Source organism: Cherax quadricarinatus, chromosome 25, assembly GCF_038502225.1.
Source record: "Cherax quadricarinatus isolate ZL_2023a chromosome 25, ASM3850222v1, whole genome shotgun sequence".
NCBI lineage: Eukaryota > Metazoa > Arthropoda > Malacostraca > Decapoda > Parastacidae > Cherax > Cherax quadricarinatus.
In genome coordinates, this window is record NC_091316.1 from 8,720,806 (window position 1) to 8,736,772 (window position 15,967).

Consider the following 15,967-nt stretch of genomic DNA (forward strand, 5'->3'; position numbering starts at 1 on the left):
GCACTCTTGCTTTTAATGAAGATGAACAATGCGTTTGCGTGCGCGCTTGTGCTTACGAATGCGTGCGTGTGTCCTTACGAATGCGAGTGTGTGCTTTTGCTTACGAATGCGTGCTTGTGTACCTACGCGTATGTGTCGAATTAAAAGTTGTCGCATACAATCTCATAATCCCCAAATACAATTTTCCAGCTTTCTGTACCGAGGCAAAACTCACTGTACCAGCTGGTAATGTTGGCGTGTATGCTAGACAAGAATTAGCCGACTTACTGCTCAGACACAAAGACTATGACGTTTAGTCGCGTCTGACGATCATATTAACTGTAATAAAGTTGGTAGAATTAAACCATACCCCCGGCCGGAATTGAACCCGCGGTCATAGAATCTCAAAACTCCAGCCCGTCGCGGGTTCAATCCCGGCCGGGGGTATGGTTTATTTGCAATCGTGTCATTACGATTTCTTGAGTCTTGGTAGAATTACCGACAATATGTAAAGTAAAAGGACACAAGTGCAACTAATGTGACATTTATTGTGGCAACGTTTCGCTCTCCAGGAGCTTTATCAAGCCTGGAGAGCGAAACGTTGCCACAATAAATGTCACATTAGTTGCACTTGTGTCCTTTTACTTTACATCATATTAACTACTACAGCACGACATATTTCTTTAGCACAGCGTCGTAACTTCATGGGTTTAATATTCCTTTTCCCCTCCCACAGAGTATTTTCATCGATAGGAATATATCACAGTGTATACACACTAAGAGCTTACTCTAATCTCTATTTTACTCTAATCTCTATTTCAGAGACTGGTGGTGTACAGTTAATGACCCTAGTCTAGTTGACAGACATTAATACAAATCACACAACTGTCCCACCCCTTCCGAAAAAAAACACACTTGAATCAATAATACCTGGTCACGTTTTTCTATACACTCTAGCTCAGAGATGTAATTTTCAAGACGTTGACCTTTACTATGTATGTCAGCTTGCTCTAACGAAGGTAGTATCACTTAATTCGCCTGTTTGAAGTGTCCTTCAGTTGACTTTCTGACAACCGCTATACTGAGGATACACATTACAGTATCTGAGTGATGATTGTCTGCTTGCTTTCATTCACAAGTGTATTCGTCCACTATGGTCAAGAGTCCTGCTGCACAGTGGTTAGATTAGCTTCGTTTAGCTTAGCGCTGAGGGAGAAGGGAGTCATTTTCGAGACCTAACAATGGTCTGCTTGACCCAGCGCTGGCACTCGTCTCCTTCATATACAGTGTTGCTTGTATAATTTAATTTATGATAAACGAGTAACCAGACGCATATTTGAAAGTAAACACACACACACACACAGATCTTGGGGTGAGTATAACACCAGGCACATCTCCTGAAGCGCACATCAACCAAATAACTGCTGCAGCATATGGGCGCCTAGCAAACCACAGAACAGCATTCCGACATCTTAATAAGGAATCGTTCAGGACCCTTGTACAACGTGTACGTTAGGCCCATATTGGAGTATGCGGCACCAGTTTGGAACCCACACTTAGCCAAGCACGTAAAGAAACTAGAGAAAGTGCAAAGGTTTGCAACAAGACTAGTCCCAGAGCTAAGGGGTATGTCCTACGAGGAGAGGCTAAGGGAAATCGACCTGACGACACTGGAGGACAGGAGATATAGGGGGGACATGATAACGACATACAAAATACTGAGAGGAATTGACAAGGTAGACAAAGACAAGATGTTCCAGAGATGGGACACAGCAACAACGGGACACAGTTGGAAATTGAAGACACTGATGAATTACAGGGATGTTATGATGTATTTCTTCAGCCACTGAGTAGTCAGGAAGTGGAATAGTTTGGGAAGCGATGTAGTGGAGGCAGGATCCATGCATAGCTTTAAGCAGAGGTATGATAAAGCTCACGGTTCAGGGAGAATGACCTAGTAGCGACCAGTAAAGAGGCGGGGCCAGGAGCTAGGACTCGACCCCTGCAACCTCAACTAGGTGAGTACACACACACACTAGAACAATCTCGTATACACTAGAAATACTGTATGTAATTATTTGACCTCGTATCTTTGGAAGAGCATATAATAAAAGAAGATATCACGACATACAACATACTCCGAGACATGGACAAGGTGGACAGATGTGCTATTTAGCGTGGGAGTGACCAGGACGAAGGGGCACAAATAAAATTTGAATACCTAGACCAATGAGACACTAGAATGCAACAAAAATAAAGGCTAGTATCATTTGCAAGTTTAACATTAAGTACGACTGATAGATCACGTCTCACCAATATAATGTTGAGGGGACGGTGCTCCAAGTGCTCGAAATTAATGCTCAAAATATAAGGTAAGTAAATATACATTCTTTACTGGTGAGGTAAGTCATAAGAATATAAACGCAACATGATACAGATAAACTACAGGAAAATAGATTATAAACAGACTACAAACTGTATATGTAGTCCAACAAGTTGCCATTGAAGTTCAATTTCAATAAGTGTAATGTTATGGTAATTTAAAAGAGGAGGAGGAGGAGACCAGAAATAGAGCAGAGAATGAAAGAGAAGCAACTGCAGATAGTGTGAGTATCAAGTCTCCTGGGAACATACAGACACCGCATCACACCAACCCCCACATGCAAGATTATGTATGTATTGATTTGCAACATGCTCAGGTCGATGAAGCCTTCGAAGGGTCACAGTAACGTCCTCGCACTTCTGGCACGACAGATACTGAGCGAGTGATGATCGACGCTTCTTTCTTTGGATCACCGTCCCATAGTGAGGAGGGGGGGGGGGAACGCATGATGACAAATGAGTAAGTTGTTTCAGATAATTAAAGAGAAAAAAAAACTCCTTGAAGATCACTGAAGGAAACTGAATCATGATGAACACTGAAGGAAAGTAAAAATATATGAAAATACTCAAAATCAATTAGGCAAATGAAGACATATGGAAGGTTGCTTATGTGTCCATTTACTTAATGAATACCGAAGCTGCCCAGAAAGATGCCTTTAGAATTTGGCGAGGAGGGAAAAAAATGGTTTTCTTATTAAATGTTGACATATGAGTGTAAGCGTCCATCTCCCGGCGTCTGCATGAGATTCATCATGACTAAGGTAATGACCATCTTCTTCAAGGCTGAAAGACTCATTACCTCATCTTCCGTAAATATCTCTATACCGAAGTGAAAATGTAAGTTGTTGGCAAAACGTCTTCAAAATAAAGACACCCAGGTGTTGCACATGTGTCTAATTCATCACCTTGTGGGTACTGTATTATACTGTATACTGCTGATGTAATAATACGGCTGTAAGCCGACACGTTGTGGTATAATGATTAGGATTATTATAATCAAAGCTAAACGATAAACCCACAAGGATCATACAAAGTATAATAATATACTGAACAAAGGAGAACATTTTATTTTTACCATGCTTCTTTATCACGTATTTTTTTCATTGCTCAAGATAATTCACTAACCTATAAAACTGAGCTTTTCATCCAGTTCAGATACCACAGTGGTGGTTTTAAGTTTGATGTGGTGATCATGAATCTGAGCTTCTTTTAAGCTCTATCTTATGCGTGTGGCCAGCAGTAACAGACTCTGATCCACTACTAGGCCTGGTCTCAGACCGGGCTGCGGGGGCATTGACCCCCGAAATCCTCTCCAGGTATCAATATTTTGACCAGTTATAGTTGACGAATCACGTGATGTATGTGACCTAACAATCATAGGTATTATATTAAACACACATATTAAGTGTGGTGAATACAATTACAAAAACTAATCTTTCTTAACATAAATTTATATGTATGCTTAACAAAAATAACAGAAGTTTGCATAGTAATAAATACGTATTTACACCACAGTTTTCAGGCTTTTTTGCTTGTGTTCAGTATCGCTCGCTCACCAGTGGTAGTCGACCATCAAACTGATCACCAGGTTCCCTGACATCTTTTCTCCGTTATGGCTGTATCTTGGTAAAGTCATTCAATGTGTTTGCCACTAACGTCACCGAGGTTTGGCGGATGGAGGATATAAATCTTGAGGGACATCCGACATCCCAATAGATGACATACTGTCAGTAGTTCTACAATATTGCTGTAATCATCGCTATGATACTGACCAAGAAACCTGTGTAAGTGTTCTTCAATGCCACTCATGCTCTCAGCTCAACATTTTGGAAACTTTTGTCAAAGTCAGGATCATTCAGTAACTTCCACAACTGAGTTGCGATGGAGATACCGTCCTTCAGTTTGGCATCACTAACTCTGGGAAACTTCTCCTTCAAACAGACAAACCTTCCACCTTCTTTGTCCAAAGTTTAGACGAAGTTCTAAGCGAGGCCTAGCTTGATGTGTAAGACAGTAGTACGTCTTCTGGATCGAGTAATGGCCTGTGTCGAATGTTCTTCACGTTTGCCTCATACTGAATATAGTGCTACTATGTACCCCGATCGTCTCACAGGTACAGTAAACAACAGTACTTGGGAAATCCACCTGGCAGTCCTTGTAACAAACCTGTTACTTTTACACAGATTTTCCACCCAAACTTCTCATAATAGATAAGTGTGACAAGAATTGCATTGTTTCACGTGTTTCTTTTAAGTCTCTAGAGAGAGCTAAAGGGAGACTTGATAGGGTATTGCCACTGGGAACACTGCCTTTAGACATGTTTTGCTAGAATGAATAAACAAACACTACATTGCAGGATCACAATGTTAACCTAAAACATCCAAAAGGTCCGTTAACATCACAACGGTAATATGCCGATTCTTCTAATTTGAGATACGTTTATAGGCTTCTCTGTCGCTTTCTGAACAAACTCAGTCTTGTGTCATGGTGCAGTAAATTTTAGTCTTGAACCATGCAGCTCTACTTGTTCGCTTGATAAATTAAGATCGCTCTCAAAATAGTTAATAGTTAATAGTTAATAGTTAATAGTTAAAGTCTATACCTTTACCTTTGATGAGTTCCGGGGGTTTTTCTACTTCTAGAGCTCGGCCTTGGGCCAGGCTCGTCTGGTGCTTGCCTGGTCAACAAGGCTGTTACTGCTGCTGACCCGGTAACCTACATAACCATCACGGCCTAGTTGATCTGGCACCTGAAGATACTTGTCCAGTTTCCTCTTGAAGACTTCTACACTTGTGCCAAAAGTATTTGTGATATATTCTGAGTCACGAGATATAGTTCCTGGTTGTTGACTTCAGACAGTCAAACACAGAATCTGAGTTAGTGGCTTCCTCATCCAAAAGAAATATATCTTTACATGATGATCCTCTGACTGTTCCACCGGTCTCACTGCAGAGACAAGATCTGGATACGTCATTCTGAATTTGGTTTTTGATGAGTATCCCGACACTCTTGTAATATAAAAATAACAATCCGTGGTGTGATCCTTTGGTACCTTTCATACCATCGAGACTGTCAATGGTATACATGACTTCCTTCCAGCAAACCACTCACCAAGTCGTACAACAGCGATGAGGCACCCACAACTTGTCCTGATTTCCGACCTTCACACCAAAGTAGTGAAATTAAGCTGTGTGCACAAGAGGCGTTATATTTCGTCTCTGCTTTGTCGGAGTAAAGTTGACACATACAACACAGAAAGCCTTATTACCGTTTAAGCAACCACAAGGAATTTTAGGTAAGTGGTATTTTCAACTTCACAGTTGAAAATACCACTTTGAAAATTATTAAAAGATACAATTCATTGGTGATAAAAACAATCTCATGAATCCAAAAAATAAAATAAATCATCTTCCATAAAATAACCAAGCACTCAATACTATAGATGAAAAGTATATGAGGTGAAGGAGGGAGAGATTACATTTGACAGAAACTGTAAGTGATGGAATAAAACTAAATTCAGAGTTGACTTCTACTTCCAAAATTAGTTAGAAGCACATGTTTTTAAGCGTGAATTGAAACTAGAAGTCAAAAGTAATTCTGAGAATTAGCGGAGCAGTAGACTACAGAAAAAAAATATCGAGCAGAAACCAATTTTGAGGCAAAGATCATCAAAATAACTCCAGACAGTAAGTCTTAGCTTCCTGGATGATGGTGTTGGAATGGTGCTAGTGAAGTGGTGACGGAATGGTGCTAGTGAAATGGTAATGGAATGGTGTTAGTGAAATGGTAATGGAATAATGCTAGTGAAATGGTGATGGAACAGTGCTAGAGAAATGGTGACGGAATGGTCGACATGGAATGCCGGTGGTAGAATGGAGGTAGCGGGATGGTGATAGTGAGATAGAAGATGGGGATAAAACGCCGGTGGTAGAACGATGGTAGTGAAATGGTGGCTGTAGAATAGTTTTGATGATAATAAAGATACCAAAGATGATGATGATGATTGCAAAGGATTACAGAAAGAGGGAGAGCCAAGAAGAAATGTAAGGTTGGCCTGGAGTGACAAAGCTTAATAGAAAGAATAAGCTGGAGTTACCCCGGTCGAAATCCATATTATAAATCCCATTCTACCACTTTTCGAGGTCAGTTTTGAAGAAACTAGGTTGTAAACGTGTTTTAATGGTGTCATAGTGTATTATGAGTGATAATTATTGAGTACCAGTGTGTGTGTGTGTGTGTGTGTGTGTGTGTGTGTGTGTGTGTGTGTGTGTGTGTGTGTGTGTGTGTGTGTGTGTGTGTGTGTGTGTGTGTGTGTGTTATTTATAGAATACTGGGAATGAATATATGATACATTTCGCTACCGTACCTTTTAGTCACATGAGACACGCCAGTCATCTATGGCTGTCAATATCTAATACAAGACGATTCGATTTGCTTTTGAAATACATTTATGCTCTTGCTATCTGAGTGAAGAAATATTTAGGTGCTCTGAAACGCCTGCTGTCACTTGTAATATTCTCACAGACAAATTCTGCAAGAAGTACCTGGAAGCACAGTAGAGCCGATACTGACTTAGCAACGCCGGATTTATGGGTACAGTAGCAGCTGCAGTATTAGGTCAGTTGTAAACCCCTCCTAGTCATCCTTATTCATCCCTACTGTTCGTCTCTCCTGTTCATCCTTCTTATTCGTCCCTCCTATTCATTCTTCTTATTCATCCTTCTTATCATCCCTCCTATTCATCCCTCCTGTTCGTCCCTCCTGTTCATTCTTCTTATTCATCCTTCTTATTCATCCCTCCTGTTCGTCCCTCCTATTCATCCCTCTTGTTCATTCATCCCGATGTGACAATTCTTTCTTCTCAAAAGACACGTTTAAAAGTCTCCCCTTATCTTAACTGTCACGCCCCGTTTGATATCTTTCATACAGCTATCATGTCTCACTTCAATGGCTCTGCCACCCCATTCCCACATTACTTATTTCTCAGACTTGGAATTAATTTGGGTCTCTCTTCACACAAGCGTCTCACTACAGTCTGCTGTGGCAGCCATGACCACGCATTTCACACAGACGTGTAGATGTAAAATCTACGCAACGCTTTGTGAACGAAATGTGTTGTAGGATTTGTGTTCAATGTTAACAGCTATCCAGTTTGTGTCCAATGTTCCTAGATCCAGAAATCCAGTTATGTAGGTTGTTTCCATCCGCTCTGTCTGGGGTTAATGGTCCATATGTGTATGATCCGCTTTATTGTGTCTCAGAAAGTGTGCTGAGCAGTCTCTCTCTCTCTCTCTCTCTCAACCAATATGGTTTCTCTACCTCTATTCAGAGTTCACATTCATCCTTGCCTTGGTATGAATGCATGTAGATATGCATGTATGTAAAATATCTGAGAGAGGAATGTCTCTGAGACATTATACAGACTGTGAGACTCCTGGTATTAAATTCACATCGGAAGTCAAGTTTTAATTCTAATTTCAACTTCTCTCTCAATTATTTTAAAAACATAAATGAAATTCAAGCCCGAGTTGACGCCCACCTCTGAATTTTACTTTACACACACACACACACACACGCACATACACACACTCACACACACGCACATACACACACACACACACACACACACACACACATACACACACACACACACATGTACACACACACACACACACACACACACACACACACACACACACACACACACACACGCGCGCGCGCGCGCGCCGACTGGTCTAAGGCGCTGGATTTGGGATCGTCTCTACGAAGGTGCGGGTTCAAACCCCACCGCTGATAAATTGTTGGCGGGACAAGGAGCTGTGACTCGACCCCTGCAACCACAAACAGGTGAGTACTCACAGACAGAGCTAGGGTACATGGTGCCTTTCTCGTCCTAAGTACCATTATCTGACCTCGATCTCGACAAAAGAAAATAAAAGCCAAAATTTAATGAAAGAACACTTAAAAAAAAAAAGACGAACAATGCCAAGATTATAAACAAAAGTATGAAAGATATAATTTATTAACGTTTCTTTATTTCAAGATGTCCACCAATTTCAAATTATTTACAGATCTTACTAGAGAAATTTATAAAAGGCGATTTATTTCACATTATCGGGCAAAATTTATAATAAACGATTTATTTAACAGCAGATACAATTTATATTATTTTTTCAGAGTGAGCAGTAAACTCATAGGTGTCACATGACGCTCGGAAAATGAGAGGTAACCAAGGTTTGAACTAAGTAAAATGACAACAACTTCAATTCCCTGAGCTGCAAGCGCCTGTCGCCCAATTCCCAAGTGACGGCAACTCCAGATATGCTGGAACAAAACCTTACAAGCTCCAATAGCTGATGAACCCTTGCTGGAATGCTTGATGATATATCGTCAGTGCCCTACCGACGTCTTCCAGCTCAGGACAGATTCCAACACCTTGTGTGAGTCCCATCAGGCGTTATGGAATGTGACAAGAACACAGAGTTGGTATTGTTCCCACTTTCGAACTGATTCGGATAGCAGCACAATGGCCATGCATCCAATTTTTATTTAATAAAAATGAAAGGTGCCAAGGAATCTATCTCCCCTGAAGGTGATAAAACTTATAAAACAAACTTGTCACATCACCGAATAAAAATTGTACAAAGCGAAATTTTTCATGATGCCACAGAAAAATACTAGCGAGGAAAATATCTAGATTTATATAAATAATATTATCCAAAACAAAAAAGTATAAGTTCGCAATCAAAGATAAAAGCAAGAAAACACAGAGGTGCTGAGTAAGCTTTTACTGTGACAGTGTTTTCCTCTACGATAAAACTTGACACAGAACCAAACGCTGTCATGATAAAAGGTTGCTGTAGACCGGTGTTTTTGTCGCCATTGTTGTTAGCAACAGGTTATGCCAGGCAAACACACACACAGGAGCTGAGTCTCGACCCCTGCAACCACAATTAGGTGAGTACCCACCAGTAGCTGTGAATCGACCCCTGCAACCACAAATACCTAAGTATACACACACACACATATACACAAATTCAAGGGAAACGATCCTGGAGTATCATACCGACCACGTCAACCAAATAACTGTTGTTAGGTAAGACACATATGCAACAGTTAGACAACTTTATTCCGAAACGTTTCGCCTACACAGTAGGCTTCTTCAGTCGAATACAGAAAGTAGGCAGGAACAGTAGAGATGTGAAGACGATGTAATCAGTCCATCACCATTGAAGTCGTAGAATTTGAGGTTGTCAGTCCCTCAGCCTGGAGCAGTTCAGTTCCATAGTCAGGAACTATCTGAAGATCAAGCGACAGTGCAGAGACTTAAATACTGTCGGAAGGAGAGGTGCAGAGTAGTAGTAGTGAAAATGTAGCCAGTGAGAGGTCATGTCCCTCTCAGATCCAACCCTTTTTCACTTGAAAAGCTTGTCAGAGGTGTTTTCTGTACCAAGATGCCATGTGTTGCAGTGTCTGACAGGATGAACATCAAAATGGTATACAATACCGACAGGTTGTTAGGTAAGACACATATGCAACAGTTGCATATGTGTCTTACCTAACAACCTGTCGGTATTGTATACCATTTTGATGTTCAACCAAATAACTGCTGCAGCAAACCTAAGAAGAGCGTTTCAACACGTAACTAAGGAGTCATTCAAGACACTGTACACCGTGTACGTCAGGCCCATATCGGAGTATGCAGCATCTGCATGGAACCCATACCTGGTCAAGCACGTCAGGAAAGTAGAGAAAGAGCAAAAGTTTGCAACAAGACTAGTTCCGGAGCTAAGGGGTATGTCCTATGAGGAGAGGTTAAGGGAACTCAACCTGACGACAATGGAGAACAAGAGGGTTAGGGAAGACATGATAACTACCTGGAGGTTATTCCGGGGATCAACGCCCCCGCGGCCCGGTCCATGACCAGGCCTCCCGATGGATCAGGGCCTGATCAACTAGGCTGTTACTGCTGGCCGCACGCAGTCCGACGTACGAGCCACAGCCCGGCTGATCCGGCATTGACTTTAGGTATCTGTCCAGCTCTCTCTTGAAGGCAGCCAGGGGTTTATTGGCAATTCCCCTAATGCTTGATGGGAGGCTGTTGAACAGTTTTGGGCCCCGGACACTTATGGTGTTTTCTCTTAGTGTACCAATGGCGCCCCTACTTTTTATTGGCGGCATTTTGCATCGCCTGCCCAGTCTTTTACTTTCGTAGGGAGTGATTTCTGTGTGCAGATTTGGGACCATTCCTTCCAAGATTTTCCAAGTGTAGATTATGATATATCTCTCCCTCCTGCGTTCCAACGAGTACAATTCAAGTGCTTCCAAGCGTTCCCAGTAGTTAAGGTGCTTGACAGAACTTATACGTGCAGTAAAGGATCTCTGTACACTCTCTAGATCTGCGATTTCACCTGCTTTGTATGGAGATGTTAATGTACAACAGTATTCCAGCCTAGAGAGAACAAGTGATTTGAAAAGGATCATCATGGGCTTGGCATCTCTCGTTTTGAAAGTTCTCATTATCCATCCTATCATTTTCTTTGCACGTGCGATCGTGGCACTGTTGTGATCCTTGAAAGGTATAAAATAGTGAGAGGAACTGACAAGGTGGACAGAGGCAGAATGTTTGAGATGGGACACAGCAACAAGGGGTCACAGCTGGAAGTTGAAAACTCAGATGAGTCACAGGGATGTTAGGAACTTCTTTTTCAGTCACAGAGTTGCCAGGAAGTGGAACAATCTGGAGAGTGATGTAGTGGAGGCAGGATCTATACATAGCTTTAAGAAGAGGTGCAATAAAGCTTATGGAGCAGGGAGAGAGTGGACCTAGTAGTGACCAGCGAAGAGGCCGGACCAGGAACTGTGACTTGACCCCTGCAACCACAAACAGGTGAGTACACACAGACGGTACTAGCAAAAAACCTGTTTTGTCTACCACTTTAACCTTTTCCACCAGTTAAGTCAGCAAGTCTCTAGAAAACTGGCAGTCGTGGACTTCCCAGCACTCGAAATGCACCGCAAAAAACTGAACAGTTGTTAACCTTGGTTATTCTATGTTAGATTAGGTTACGTTAATCTATATTAACCGATATTTCCTTATAATTAACCGACTATAACGAAGTGCAAAGAAGCCATCAATACGATGAACAATCTACACGCACTACGCCTGGCCACTCAGTTGCATGACAAAAAAAAAAAAAAAACACTGGTGTCTGAGTAACATTACCGAGCAACTTACAACTGGTTTTCCTCTCACGCAACAAAAAAAAATGCTAAATTTTTTTCCTCGCTATAATTTCTTCCACCAGTCACTAGCGAGATATTTTTTTTTCACACTGTAATTACGGATTAGCCATTTAAAATTCATATATCTTTTTTTTTTAAATTTCATTCTATGCTTAATAAAGTTGACGGGAAGACTGGAAGAGCTTCACAGCGTAGACTATTTCCTTCATTACTATGCTGTAGCCTCAGTGTAGACTATTTCCTTCATTACCATCCTGTAGCCTCATTGTAGACTATTTCCTTCATTACTATGCTGTAGCCTCAGCGTAGACTATTTCCTTCATTACCATCCTGTAGCCTCATTGCAGACTATTTCCTTCATTATGCTGTAGCCTCTGTAGCAGTGTAGACTATTTCCTTCATTACCATCCTGTAGCCTCATTGTAGACTATTTCCTTCATTACTATGCTGTAGCCTCAGTGTAGACTATTTCCTTCATTACCATCCTGTAGCCTCATTGTAGACTATTTCCTTCATTACTATGCTGTAGCCTCAGCGTAGACTATTTCCTTCATTACCATCCTGTAGCCTCATTGTAGACTATTTCCTTCATTACAATGCTGTAGCCTCAGTGTAGACTATTTCTTTCATTACCATCCTGTAGCCTCATTGTAGACTATTTCCTTCATTACCATCCTGTAGCCTCATTGTAGACTATTTCCTTCATTACTATGCTGTAGCCTCAGTGTAGACTATTTCCTTCATTACCATCCTGTAGCCTCATTGTAGACTATTTCCTTCATTATCATCCTGTAGCCTCATTGTAGACTATTTCCTTCATTACCATCCTGTAGCCTCATTGTAGACTATTTCCTTCATTACTATGCTGTAGCCTCATTGTAGACTATTTCCTTCATTACCATCCTGTAGCCTCATTGTTATGCTGTAGCCTCATTGTAGACTATTTCCTTCATTACCATCCTGTAGCCTCATTGTAGACTATTTCCTTCATTATCATCCTGTAGCCTCATTGTAGACTATTTCCTTCATTACCATCCTGTAGCCTCATTGTAGACTATTTCCTTCATTACCATCCTGTAGCCTCAGTGAAGACTATTTCCTTCATTACCATCCTGTAGTCCCAGAGTGTAGAATAATCCTTTCATTACCATTCTGTAGCCTCAGCATGAATGACTGATCTCATTTTACCTCACATTCTCACTTTATATATACCAGGAGTGCGTCCCTCTTGATGTGTATAGCCAACTTTCTCAACCAAGTGTCGGGTCAACCAGGCTGTGATGGATAGTGGGACAGCGAGCTTCCATTAGCAATAGCCTGGTTGAGAAGGCCATCAACCGAAAACCATGGGGCCAGGCCGGGGGAAAAGTGTAGAAAAACTCTTGAAAGCGGTCACAGGTATGTACTGTTATCAACGGCATATATATATATATATATATATATATATATATATATATATATATATATATATATATATATATATATATATATATATATATATATATATGTGGTTTGTTTGTTAGGCAGGTATATATATATATATATATATATATATATATATATATATATATATATATATATATATATATATATATATATATATATATATATATATATGTATATATATATATATATATATATATATATATATATATATATATATATATATATGTTGTTAGGTTGTTAGGCATGTATATATATATATATATATATATATATATATATATATATATATATATATATATATATATATATATAAAATATATATACATACATACATACATACATACAGAGGGGTCTATAGCTCAGTATAATTTATATACACTCACGAATTTACCTTAATTCCTATATTGGAGCAGAACAAGTTGCCTGCAGTTTTAATGACCCTCGTGTAGTTGATAGGCTTGAAGCTTAATGAGCTAACTCTTCTGGAAAGAGAACCTTTCTTCTATGAGACTAGTCCTTAAGTAATTACTTAGGAAGAAAGATTGAAGGAAGGTGCGTGATCACGACTTCCAGGATACTGAGAGCACTGGATAGTGCAAACACAGACACATTAAACCATACCCCCGGCCGGGATTGAACCCGCGGTCATAGAGTCTCAAAACTCCAGCCCGTCGCGTTAGCCACTAGACCAGCTAGCACGGGCTGGAGTTTTGAGACTCTATGACCGCGGGTTCAATCCCGGCCGGGGGTATGGTTTATTTGCAATCGTGTCATTACGATTTCTTGAGTCACAGACACATTATTTGAAAGGAGGGAATTAGAGTCAAGGGGACATAGAAGCAAGAGACGCACACGCACCAAATAACTGCTGCAGCACATGCGCGTCTGGCAATTCTAAGACTAGCTATCAGAAATCTAAGTAAGGAGCCATTCGCGATGCTGTATTCCGTGTTCGATAGGTTCATATTGGAGTAAGCAGCATCAGTATGGAACCCACACTTGGTCAAGCATGTCAAGAAATCGGAGAAAGCAAAAAAGTTTGCAACGAGATTAGTCCCGGAGCTAAGGAGTATGTCCTATAAAAAGAGGTTAAGGGGACTAAAGCTGATGACACTCGAGGAAAGAAGAACTAGGGGTGATACGACAGTACAAAACACTGAGAGGAATTAATAGGGTGGACAGGGACACAGTGTTTGAGAGATGGAAAACAGGAACACGAGCGCACAGGTGAATGCTGAAAATACAAATGAGTCACAGATATGTTAGGAACTATTTCTTCAGTCTAAGGATAGTCATAAAGTGGAACGATCTGGAGAATGAAGTGGTAGAGGCAGGATGTTGGTGTTTGTTTGAGCAGGAAAGGAGAGGGATGGGGTGATTTTGGGTAAGTTTATGCCATAGATTTTAATAATTTTTGTATTTACTCTCCTGATATCTCCTTTAAGCTTTTCATCTCAGCCCTTGCATGCATCGACCGACGAGAGATTATATATATCGCAGTCAGCAGGGCTCGATCCCACTACAGGGAAACTGGAAAGGTTTCCAAGTGACAATCTACCATTCGGCCGACAATCTAACATTCGACCGCAAATGCCTCAAGAGCTGGGCAGCCTGGTTTACAAGCCATGTCTCTTCTCAGCCAGGGACCATCAGTGAGCCTCAAGCATGGATTCCAGCTATTTCAATCTTTTCCTGTATGGCGAGAGAGAGAAAGATGACAGTCAGTAGGATTCGTACCCACATCAGGAAGGCTGGCAAGGTTCCACAAGTGATGCTCTAGACCACCCGGCCACAGATTCCTATATATCCGCCTGTTTTTGTGTGGTGCATTGATATATATATTATGTGGCGAATGTTCGACACTGATGGCAGTGTGAATGAAACTCATTCTGGGCAAGATCAATATGGTATGTTTGTTGGGTTCCTTATATACATCTGTGCCATGGTAAACTTAGTGAGGAAAGCAGATGTCAATCAGGAGAAAGAGAGAGAAGGAAAGAGAGGAGAAGGGAGGGAGAGGGTGGGGTGCGAGTGAGGCAAAAATAAGCCGAAAATACCCTTAAAAGAAGTAATGCAAAATTAGAGACGCAATAACAACAATAATAGCATTACTGGCAAAGAACGTAAGTAAATAATGAGGCAGCTACACATGGTAAATTTTACTTAGCTAAAAAAAATTATAGTGAAGGAGAGAGTCCACGTGAAACTAATAAAGGAAAGGTAAAGTCGAGGAGGACTACCAGAATACTTGGTACCCAGGTGCCACGACTCCACATGCAAGTCTCTCTCTCTCTCTGTCTCGTACTTCACTGTCATATCTCTACTCAGAAAAATGATTCTACCCTACTTCATGTGCAAGAGCTCTCGCCACCCTTCTTCATCCCTGCTTCATTTACTCTCCTGCTTTCACTCGATTACTTTCCACTCTCTTCTGTTCCACCTCCCCTCTCCTTTTCCAGCATCCATTCGCTCCCCATTATCTTTTCTCCTTCAATTTTCCCCTCTTCCTCCCCCTCCCTCCCGTACATCCATCTCTGGTTACCTCTCACCCTCCAAGTTCCCGGGTCAATACCACCTTAACATGTTCTGCAGTTCAAGCCTATTATTATCTCTTCACACTTATTGTTTATCTTCTTGGATATATTAAAGTGTTTTCATTATAAATAATGTCAATAATGCTAGTGGTTTCGGAGGCAAATTCAATCACGATATATTAATGGTTTTGTGTGTGTGTGTATATACATATGTATATATATATTTATTATTTATTATCACACTGGCCGATTCCCACCAAGGCAGGGTGGCCCGAAAAAGAAAAACTTTCACCATCATTCACTCCATCACTGTCTTGCCAGAAGGGTGCTGTACTTCCCATCTCCAGGACTCAAGTCCGGCCTGCCAGTTTCCCTGAACC